Source organism: Lissotriton vulgaris, unplaced genomic scaffold, assembly GCF_964263255.1.
Source record: "Lissotriton vulgaris unplaced genomic scaffold, aLisVul1.2 SCAFFOLD_1852, whole genome shotgun sequence".
In the NCBI taxonomy this organism is placed as follows: domain Eukaryota; kingdom Metazoa; phylum Chordata; class Amphibia; order Caudata; family Salamandridae; genus Lissotriton; species Lissotriton vulgaris.
Genome location: NW_028246124.1, coordinates 393,281 through 405,570, shown reverse-complemented (window position 1 = coordinate 405,570; position 12,290 = coordinate 393,281).

The following is a 12,290-nucleotide window of genomic DNA, read 5'->3' as shown; positions in this document are numbered from 1 at the left end:
GGTGAATGTGGAGAAAACGCACTGCATGACGATGGGACAATGGGACAAACTGTCTCAGCTGCCAGTGAAACCTTCCAAAGACCCAGTAAAAATACTGGGGATTCTTTTTTCACAGGACATGAAGGGAGAAATAAACTGGGAGAAGATCCAGACAAAGCTCAAGCAGAAAATGGCGCTCTGGACGACAAGAAAACTTTCCCTGGAAGGGAAAGTCTTGGTGCTGAAAGCAATATGTCTTACAATCCTGATGTGTATTGCCATGATTTTCCCTCCATCATACAGGTGGACAAAAGTGAGACAAAGACTTTTTGCAAACTTCTTTTGGGGGTCAAAAATTGAAAAACTAAAAAGAGACACTGTTTTCAAACTACCCACAAAAGGAGGGAAAGACCTGCCAAACCTCCATGACTTCCTGATGTCACACTTTGTTAAAAACGTACTGGGGAATGCAAAGAAAGACTCACATGTGGCTGCCTACACACTGTTTGCTGCAAGCTTCATCTTATCAAGAGTGGGAATATGTAAACTGGACAATACAAAGCCCTCTTTACTAGAACCACCCCCTGCGTACAAAGGCATCAAACCTTTTTTCAAGAGGCTGGAAGAGAGACAAATTCAAGCGAAGGACATCAAACCCCAGATGGCCTTAAGCAAAGAACTGAAAGAAACGGACTCAGTGACAATGGTAAACAACTTATCAGAGAAGCAATCAGGGAAGGTTTGGGAGAGGGTGAACCACAAAGACTTGACAAACTCCCAGAAAGACTTGGCATGGATGATGGTATACAAATGCCTACCAGTGAAGCAATTCCAACATGCAAGGAAACTGGCAAAAACAGCAAGATGTCCAACACCAGGCTGTGCAGCAGATGAATCCCTGATGCACTTCATTTGGAACTGCGACGGAGCACAAAGCATGTGGAAGGCAATGGGACAGCTCATTAAAGAATTAACAGGACAGGCATCCCTGTCCTATGAACTGGTTCTCTATGGTTTGGGCATGAATTGCAATGCAAATAAAGAAAGGACGCTATGGAGAATAATAAACTGCGTGAAAGAGGCGATGTGGGAAAACAGGAACCTTTTCTTGTACAAACACCAAGCAATCACGGAAAAAGAATGCCAAAAACTTGTTTTCACTAAAATGTTCTCTTACATGTGCATAGACACCCATAGATTTGGACAAGAGTGGGCAAAGGAAACCTGGAAAATCAGGAGTTGGTCTGAATGGGTAAAATGAGAAATCTTGATGGAAAACCACCAAAGATAGCCTGCGTGCGCTTCTTTGAGAATGGTTAAATGTACAGCACCCAAATATAAGGGACTGCTTAAAGTGTAAACCTGACAATAATTTTTAAATAAAGTATATTTTTACAAAAAAAAAAAAATCACAAAGATAGAGGTTTTTTTACGTTTTTTACAGAGCTGAAATATGAATATTTTTTACAGGGTGTGTCACTCATGTGTTCACATGAGAACCTCAAGGGGGTCAAAATTACTGCTATGGCAGCAGCAAAGGAGGTGGCAGTAATTGTCCATATGTATAATGCCCATGTGTCTACCTGGGAGATTGAATGTTTTTTAAATAGGTTTTGCGCAAAGGTGAGGGGAGGTATTTTACAAAGAAATAAGTTTGGAATCTGGAATGGCAAGAGAACGTTTTTTGTGATACTTAAACCAAACCCTGCTGGGGGAGTGACCCACAAACCTTTGCATTGGGCCCAAACAGAGGCTATTTAAACTACCCAAGCCAACCACAATATTGTAGGAACTGTTTAAGTTTTGGCCACCTTAAAGAAGAATGCAAAAATGAGGGTTGCAAGTTCTGTGGGGACATAGGCCACAAACACACCGAATGTAATGCCCCCAAATCATGTAACCTATGTGGATCCAAAGAGCACCTTTATAGAGCATGCCCAAAGCAAAGATTCTCATATGCGGCATCTGCAGCTGCCAAACATCACCAGACAGGGGATAGTAAACCTTACGCCGCAGTACTGGCACCATTAATCTTTAAGACAGTTAGTGATGGAGGCACCGGGGAAACACCCAACACAAAAAAACAAGTAATACAGGTTGAACCTACCCCTACCCCACAGGCAGAACGGGAACAAACCAAGGAAAGTACACAGGTAGTAGAGGAAACTCAAATGACAGAAATAGTGGAAAGTGAAAAGAAAGTTAAAGGGATGTCAGACATAGACTCACAAGTGGAAGACAGGGAAACAGATTCAGATTGTACTCTTATCCCTACAGATATATATAACATCATCAAAGAAGCCAAGGACAGGGCACAGGAAAAAACGGAAAGAGAAGAACAGACCTCCTCAGAAGAGGAAACAAAAACCACTGAGGGCCAAATGCAGATGGTTAAAAAAAGAAATAAAATCAAAATTAAAAACAAACGGCAGACCCAAGTGGTCTGGCCGCAACAGAACAGAAGGAAACTAGGAAGAAAACTCTACCAAAAGAGAACTGCTCAGGGTCCAGGTATAGTGTACTAGGGGACCTCTCAGACTCAGAAGACCTACGACGAGCTTATTCTCACAAGAGGTAGGAGTAACCCCCCACAAAGACCTTTTTCTACAGTCCCCATTTTTAGGGGGAGCAGAAGAAATTGGCGAGCAAGAGACCAAAATCGTGAGAGCAATCAGCAAATATGTGACAGCATCTGGTCGCCATTGAGCTTTGAAAATGTTCAGGTTTAACATGTATTGTATACCATGCAAAGTAATCACCATTGCAAATATAATGTTTAACATAATATCATGGAATGCCCGAGGAATGGTCTCACAAGTGAAAAGAGCGTCAGTGTTTGAGCTCTGCAAAGTACAAAAAGGGGACATTATATGTTTACAGGAATGTGCAATTCCCCACTCCACGGACTACAGTCACATATCCAAATATTGGGAAGAAGGCCCCTCCAAATGGTCTGGGGGTGGAAACAAGAAAGCTAGAATAGGCATTCTCATAAAAAACAAAGAAATGTCAATTCTTTGATACTAAAATTATACGGCAGGGCTATGATGGTCACCATACAATACAGAAACACCACCTTTAAGATCTGTAATATTTATGCACCAACCGACAAGAATGAAAGAATGTCCCTGTTTGAAATGCTCCCACTTTTTATTGCAGGTGCAACCCCAAAGGTGTTAACAGGGGATTTCAACTGCATCATAAACCCCACAGACAGATGTGGCAAAAAAATTGTTACAAAATTGATAAGTCTGCAAAATGTCTCAAAAACATGTGTAAAGATTTGCAACTGTCAGATACAGGGGCAAAACCAGGGTCAAAACAAAGGTTCACCTCGGAAGCAGAAAGTGGCAAAGTCAAATCAAGAATTGAATTCAGTTTCACCTCCAAAAATATAAAAGCAAGGAATTATGAAACAAACGAGAGTGGTATGTCAGACCACAAAATCTTGAAAGCAACCGTTGAAATCTCAAACATGTGTCAAATGGGGAGGGGTGTGTGGAAAATGAACATCTTGTTATTTTTTTTTTTTTTTTTTGTCCTCATCTTGCGATTACTGTATGCCTGTGGAGTATCAGGTGTCTGCCTCTTTGTTCTTTTCCGACACTGCCCCTTGTTCTCTCTTGGCTGGGGAGTTTTTTGGCCTCTAGTTGGTGTGAGGAGTTTCCTTTTACTCTTTGCATATCAAAGCTTCTGATTTGGATCGGGGGGAGCTAGCCAACTTGACTACTCGGCAAGTACCATACTTGTCCACCAGAAGATGTATCGCTTTAATCATTGGACTTAAGTTTGGATCTTATTTGGGGTTAACAAAAGTTTCAAAACTATCCCAAAACTTAAATCTTTTGCTTACATTTCTTAGCTTATCAAGTTTGTTGATTCTTATTGCCGAGTTCAGCCATTCTGTATGAGTAGGGCTAGAGGCTCCTATCCGTTTAATACAAATTTCTCTCCTTGCAAGAACTATTAACACAAAGAGGAGATTTTCCTGCTCCCTAGTAAGCCCCCCTTCATTACTTGAGTCTAATATCCCAAAAAGAATAAGTGTAATACTCACAGTTAGTTGTTTGGACAAGATAGTGCTCAGGGTCTTACCGACTTGATCCCAAAACTCTTTCAGTTGGGGACAGTTTTTAAACATGTGGATATCGTCTGATTTTTCCTCTCCACATTTTGGACATTTCTTTATTCCAGCGTTTTTAAATTTGGAGAGTTTTTTTGGCGTCCAATAAGCCCTATGAATTGTATACAAATGATTCCTCTTCAGAGCGGCAGATTTCAAGTTAGACCAACATTTATCTACTGATTTTTCCCAAATTAAGTCCAAATCTGTGGTTACAATGTCTTTCCCCCATATTTGGGTTTCCATGTTGATATTAGTATCATTGGCCATTATCAGAGCCCAGTACCACTTTGCTACTTCCTTTGGTAGTCGCGCTGGTTTGATCATGTCATCTTCCAGTTTTTCATTACCATTTATACTGGGCAGAGTTCTAGACCAGCTTTGCATTTGGTAATATTTAAATTTAGATAGAGTATTATTTGACATTTCTTGTAGTTCTAACCATGTTTTTAAATTTGTACCATTTAGAATTTGTCCCCAATATTTGATATCAGCTTTTTTTAATGCCAGAGCAAGAGTGTCTTTTAAGCATTCTGGAGTTCCAGGAGAGTCCCAGATAGGAGCCCACTTACTGTAATACGATATGTTTAGGATGCCTCTAATTTGTGTCCACATCTTTGCTGCATCCCTTAATATCTTGAGCTTTATTTTTTTGAAATATTTGGGGTGTCCAAACTTAAACAACGCATGATCTTCTGATTTTGTAATTACCTTGAAGTAGGTGGGATAATAATCGTGGTTTTTTAGTAATACTTTGATATTTTTGAATTGAAAAGCTCTGCAATACTCCACCAAATCTGGGCTCGCCAGCCCACCGTCTTTCTTGCTCCTCCTGATCTTTTTGCATGCTATCCTCGATCCTTTTGCTGCCCATATGAAGCTTGTTAAGTTTCTCTGCACTCGAGCTAAATCCGACTTTCCAAATTCCATTGGTATCGCATTAAATAGGAATGTAAACTTTGGCAAAATGGTCATCTTGATTATATTCGATCTCCCAATCAGACTCAACGGTAGAGAGGACCATGTCTCAAGGAGTTTTCTTACATCTCCGGCAACTTTGGTTAGATTTCTGTTTGCAGTCTTCATTATATCATGATTGATTAGAATTTCTAAGTACCTTATTTCGTTTTTTATAAAGTTGCTTTGAAAAGTCGTATTCCATGTCATGACCTCTGTCTTCATTTGATTCACCAAATAACCTGAGATTATCCCGAATTTCTTTAAAGATTTCTCAATTTCTGTTTTAGCTTTTGGATAATCATCCGTAAAGATCATTAAATCATCCGCATATAGAGCGATTTTTTTCTCCCATGTGTTGTATTTAAATGGAGTGATTTTGTTGTTGTTTCTTAGCTCGTTTGCCAATGGTTCAATATATAAGTTGAATAATAAAGGAGAAAGCGGACTTCCCTGTCTCGTTCCTCTGGTTATCTTTATATTTTCTGTTAAACTACCATTGATTAAAACCTTTGATCTTGGATCTTTATAAATCTGCTTTACCATACCGATAAAATGAGGTCCGAAATTGTTGTTGACCATAACTTTCTCAAGGAAGGCCCAATTGACTCTATCGAAAGCCTTTGCGGCATCAACAGTGAGTATGGTAAGTGGGATTTTCTCAGTTGTTGCGATATCTATTGCAATTAGGAGTTCTTGTGTTACTTCGTGTAAGTATCTTCCTTTAATGAAACCTTTTTGATCTTGATGTAACAATTTTAAGAGTATTTTCCCTAGTCTAGCTGCCATTATTTTAGTAAATATTTTATAGTCCGCATTTAATAATGATATTGGGCGATATGACTCGCATTTATGAGGGTTCTTGCCGGGTTTCAGAATAACTGTGATTATGGCATCATTCCAGGAGTCTGGTATCGTTTTCTGTTGTATTAAAATTAGGTTAATTAGTTTGGTTATATGAGGGAGTACAGAGGTTTTCAGTTTCATGTATAATTCATTTGGTAAGGCATCCGGCCCTGCTGCTTTTCCCTTTTTTAAACTTTTAATAGCTTCTGCCACTTCCTCTTCTTGAACTTCTTTTTCTAACTCTTCTCTTTCATTCTCTGCGAGTTTAAGAAGTGTTGCTTCTTTAAGGTAAGAATTAATCATTTGATCCGAGGGAGTTATATCTTCCGTGTATAGGTCTTTAAAGAATTTCCAGAATTCATGCTTAAAAACATTTTCATCAGTGGTAGGAGTTGTTTGGTCGTCAGGAATAACACTTTCTACTTTGTTTTTCGCTAGATCCGTTTTGAGCTTCCATGCCAGCCATTTTCCGCAGCCCTCACCAAACTCATGTTTCACTAGCTTGCTAGAATCCCATTTTTTCTGTAACCTGTCTTCCAAAATTTTATCGATTTTATCCTTTTGTGCCTGTCTTTTGTTAAGAAGATCTCGTTTTTTTTCCTCCTCTTGTTCTCTGGATATAGCAATATCTAAGGAGCTGATCTCTGATTCCAAGTCTGAGATCTCTTGTTTTAGTTGTTTATTTTTATGTGCCCCTAAACTCAAGAGTTTGCCCCTTATGACAGCTTTATAAGTGTCCCACGTTATTTGTTCTGAGGTGCCAGATGCGTTTAGCTCAAAGAAGATATTTGTTTCCTGTTTCTAGCTCCTTTATAATTTCTTCGTCTTCCAACAAAGTTCTTTCGACTGTGAATCTCCTTTCAGTTATGTTTTCGGTGAATTGTATGTCTAGTTGTACCGCTGAATGATCTGACAGATGAGCTGGTAGGTGAGATACTCTTCTCACTTCTTTTGATAATTCATTGCTGACCAAAAAGAAGTCGATCCTAGATTTATGTCCCAGTTTTTTGTTGTGTAGTGTAAACGGGTGTGATTTTTCTCCTTTGTTTTTCCAGATGTCTACCAGATTGAGATCCCTTTTATAAGACACGATCCATTGTCTCATTTTCTTTAAGTTTATGTGTCTACTCGGTGGTGATCTGTCCAGTTTTAAATCCATTACTAGGTTAAAATCCCCTCCCAATATTATTGGGGAGGTGGCTAGTAGTAGTTGTGAGTATAATTTTCTCAACGGATCAGCATCGTCCAAGTTCGGACCATAGTACCCTGCAATAGTAATAGGAGAATTTCCTATTCTAATACTAGCTATGGCCCATCTTCCTTTATTATCCACTTCTGAGCTGGTTATATTAGCTTTTAGGGACTTTTTAAGAATGATTGCTATTCCTTTAATGTTGCATTGTTGTGTTGTGCATATTATGGAAAGGGGCGACCACTCGGTCCCCCCGAACGTATGGCGGAGTGCCTCGATCCCCCCGGGAAGCCATTTTTGGGCGGGAGGCGCGTCTCGGCTGGTATGCCCGAAGCGGCGTAGCCAGGGCGCGCTTTTTCCCGCCCTAGAGTGGGCTGGCCTAGACACCGACGTAGCCAGCCCCGCCCTAGGGGCAGGCAGGGGCGGGTTTACGCCCGCCCCGAAGACGGATAAAAAGAGACGCAAGACCAGAAGACGTCCTCTTGTTCTTGTGCTCCGAAGCTGCACCTCCTCGCTACACGTGAGCTCGGGACAGAACGAAGAGCCAATTTTGAGCGTTTTGATCTTTTTCTTTGTCTTCTAGATACTACGTCGGAGAGATGCCCAAGAAAGGCGCTAAGAGAATGACGACTGAGCAGATGGTTCGGGCCCTTTGTAAGGATATGTCCGACATAAAGAAGCGGCTGGCGGAGCGAGACGGTGAGGAGGGATCGGGCCAACCACCGGCTGGAGGGAGACCTAAGAGGCCGAGAAGGGTTCCAGCCGGGGGCGATGTCCCGGCTCCCTCTGCCCCGCTCGAGATGCCGACCCCGCTACCGATGGAGGGGAATCCAATCCCCGTTGTCATCACCCCGACAACCAACGAGGATATGCCCCCCGAGCTGGCAGCACAGCTAGCAGCATGGTTGGGCGATAGTACTGGGGGCGCCACGGCTGCCGAGGCACAGGCGCTGATAAGAAAGCTGCGTAAGGAAAAAGAAGTAGCCAAGGTGGCCGCACCAGTAGCAGTGATAGAAAAGCCACAAGTGGCAGAAGCAGCATCCGGTTCAGGTAAGCGGCCATTGCCGATCGCAAGGGACGAGTCAGCACCCTCTCGTAGAGAAAGATTGGGGCAGCATGTTCCTTTAGCAGTAAAAGAAAAGATTTGGGCGGGGGAATACGTGAATATATTCTCCCTGCTTGTCGATCATTATGAGGTAGAGCATGTCAAGAGTCAGAAGGACTTAATGCATCCAAGTGTTTGGCGCGCAAAAATGGCCGCCTTTAAGGTAAATGAGAATATTGGCAACTGGGGCAATGCGTGGGGTATTTTTACATCGATTTTGGGGGAACGTAGGCCCGAGTTGCTTCCCGAATTTCCCATTTATCAATCACGAATTATGGGTTACTCGACAGCGTATCAAGGTAACCATTGGTTCTGTTATGACAATCTGTTCAGGAAAGAAAAGGAGCATAACAAGAGTTTGACTTGGGATTGTTACGATTCTGTGACATGGGATAAAATGAAGGAATCAGGAATGTTAAAAATGCCATTGGTTGGGAGCAATGTTGTTGATTACTCCCGCCAAAATGTGGGGACGCCCTTTCGACCAAGTACGAGCACCGATGATAATTCGAGACCCGCAGGCAGTACAGGGAGAAAGGGTTTCTGTTTTAATTTCAACAAAGGGAAATGTACCAGGCCTCCGGGAACTTGTAAATTCAGACACGAATGTAGTACTTGTGGGTCGTCCCATCCTGAGTCATCGTGCAGAGCCAGAACGAGTGAGAATGGGGGTAAGGGAGGCGCCAAACAGGTCTAAGATAGTCCGAGGGGCGCCTTTACCAACCCCGATTGATACCTTGGCAATGATTCCCTGGCTCAGCGAATACCCGGATCGTACTTCTGCCGGGGTGCTGCGGAACGGTTTTACACATGGTTTCCGCATCCCGGTGGGGGACTTTCAGGGTGTAGGGACGTGCAAAAATCAACTGTCCGTTTTACAACATGCATCTGTAGTGCAAGAGAAGATTCAGAAAGAGGTTAGCCGGGGACGGGTCGCCGGCCCGTTTAGTGTACCCCCGGTACCGGATTTTGTCTGTTCTCCGTTAGGGGTGGTCCCCAAGAAGGACCCAGGTGAGTTCCGTTTGATCCATAATTTGTCTGCTCCACATGGTCTTTCGGTGAACGATGCAATTGATCCAGAGGTTTGTTCGGTGCGATACGCATCGTTTGATGAGGCAGTAGCCATCTTGAATCGCCTGGGGCCCGGGACGTTGATGGCGAAATCAGATATCGAGTCAGCGTTCCGGTTGCTCCCGGTACACCCAGACGACCAGCGTCTCCTGGGATTCGGGTTTCAGGGGTCATTTTACATGGATAGGTGTATGCCAATGGGATGCTCTATATCATGTGCTTATTTTGAGAAATTCAGTACTTTCCTGCAATGGGTGTTCACTAAGAAAACGGGTTTCCGAAATGTAATGCACTACCTTGACGACTTTCTGTTCCTTGGTCCCGCCGGAAATTCCGAATGTGCCCAGGCCTTAGCTGAATTCTGTGTGTTGATGGGCCAGTTTGGCGTGCCATTGGCACCGGGTAAGACTATGGGTCCCACGACTTGCCTCGAGTTTTTGGGGATCGAGTTGGACTCAAGGGAGGGGTGTTTCCGTTTACCAGCTATCAAAGTGTTGAAATTCAGGACAGCCCTCCAAGTATGTTTAAATGCATCTAAGGTTACACTGCATCAGTTGCAACAATTGGTGGGAAAGTTGAACTTCGCCTTGAGGGTGATCCCAATGGCCCGCCCCTTTTCCCGCTCAATTGCCCAAGCGATGGTTGGTCTAAAGGAGGGTCATCATCGTACAAGGTTATCGGCTGAGGTCCGCCAGGACATGCGAATTTGGTTAGCATTTTTGGCGGACTTCAATGGTCGAGTCGTCCGGAACAAGCCAGCCGTGTCCTCCGAAGAGCTTGGGCTATGGACAGATTCAGCGGGAAGCATAGGCTTTGGCGCCATCTTCGGCACAAAATGGTCGGCACAAAGGTGGCCCCCATGGTGGCACGAGATGGGGCTGACGAGTAATATTGCTTTCCTTGAACTATTTCCCATTCTGGTGGCCCTGAGAACCTGGCCTGAAGGGTTCAGAGATCATTCTGTCGTGTTCTGGTCCGACAATATGACCGTTGTAGAATGCATCAATAGCCAGGCAGCCCGTTGTAAATTGATTTTGAGGCTGCTCAAAGAAATTGTCTTACTGTGTATGCAACTGAACGTGGTTTTCAGAGCAAATCATGTCCCGGGGGTGATGAATCAGGCTGCTGATGCACTGTCTCGTTTTCACATGCAGGCTTTCTCGGGTTTCCTTCCTTCAGCGGACCCAGAGCCGGCACCCTTCCCCGAAGCTCTCTGGTCTCTCGGTGCCCCGAACTTCGTCACCTCGTGGGAGAGAGTCTAGCACCCAGGACAAGGAAGGCATATGAAGGGGCGTTGTTGGCCTATTTAGCCTTTTTGGGGGCTGAGAGAGGGGGACTTTGGGGTCAGGAAGAGTGGGTAGTACATTTTCTGATGTCCTTACGTAGGGCTGGGAAGTCGGTGGCTACGGCCCAAAGGCATCGTGCCGCCATTTCCTTTGTTGCCAGGGCTCATGGCATCCAGGACCCGACAGCGTCTTTTTCAGTACAAAAGGCGCTGCGTGGGTGGCAACGCCTAGAGGGTCGCAGAGTAGACGTGAGACGACCGATAGGTCTGGATAGGTTGTCCCTGTTACTAGCCACACTCCCTAACACATGTTCGTCTCCTTTCGAGACCTGTTTGTTCCGGACTGCATTTACGCTGGCATTTCACGGGGCTATGAGAATAAGTGAGCTGGTTGCACGGAACAAACAGGATGTGGCGGGGGGCTTGTGCAGGGAACATGTTCAGATCAGGGGCGATGCGATGATTGTCTCCTTTCTCAGGTCCAAGACCGATCAAGATGGGAGGGGGGACTGCACGATCATTCGCAGGATCCCCGGGTCCTCCATGTGTCCGGTACAGTGTTTAGAGGATTACCTAGCACGAAGGGTGGCATCATGGGGGGGGACATTGTTGAGGCATGCAGACGCCACCCCGCTGACGAGGTTTCAGTTTCAGCGGGTGCTTGCAATGGCCATTGCCGCAGCGGGCTTGGACCCGGGCGAATTTGGGACCCATTCCTTTCGAATAGGGGCTGCCACTGAAGCTACAGCCAGGGGTCTTAATGTAGAACAAGTGAAACGAGTGGGGCGTTGGTCCTCCAATTGTTATAAGAGGTATGTGCGATTGCACATGTTGTGAAGCTGTAATCATGTACTCACGCTTCTTGTCTTTTGTTTGTTTTCAGTTGCGCAAGCCTACGCGGCAGGGCGGACTGTGCAGTCGACCCAACACCAGGCCAGCGGTCGCACATCACCGGCTGTGAGAAAGGAGGTGTGGGTCGTGGGCCACTCATACGTGAGACGGGCCGCAGACGTATTCAAAGCAGGTGACATGATTCACGTACCTGGGGAATACGGGTACAGAGTGTCCTTCTACGGAAGAGGCGGTCTCTGTATTGACCAGTTTCAAGCATTCTTTGAGGGTTTGTTAGAGCGGATGAGGTCACCGCCGTCCATAGTCATAGTACATTTGGGGGGCAATGATTTGGTCACCACCGGTAGACGACTTCTCCTGGAGGCTATGCTTTCCACGGTAAGTTGGTTAGCGAGGAGAGTTCCGGGGTGCATAATTGCGTGGTCTCATATGATCCCACGAAAAGTGTGGCGGGGGGCTATCTCGATCCCTGCTTTGAATCATTCTGTTAAAAAACTGAATAATAAAGTGAGTAGGTTGTTCCGTTCCAAGACATTGCATTCGATCTCACATAGTTGTATTAACGATGACAGTATGTATTTGGGGGATGGTGTGCATTTGTCAAGGGTGGGGAATGAGTTACTCATAGGAAACTTCTTAGCCTGGTTAAAATCGTTAAAACATGACCTTTAGGTAGGAGTTTTGTGGGGGGTCCGGATAGCCGGTCAACTATCCGGACCTGTGGCGGTAAGGTCATGATCGGTGAGCACTAATTAGAAGATCCCTATGAGTGGGCGTCACCCAACACGGATGGGAGCGCTCGGGAGAGGTGGCCATTGGCCCCTCAATGGGGAGGCGGTCCCGTCTAAGGGCGGGTCGCCGAAAGTAAAGGAAAGGCGGT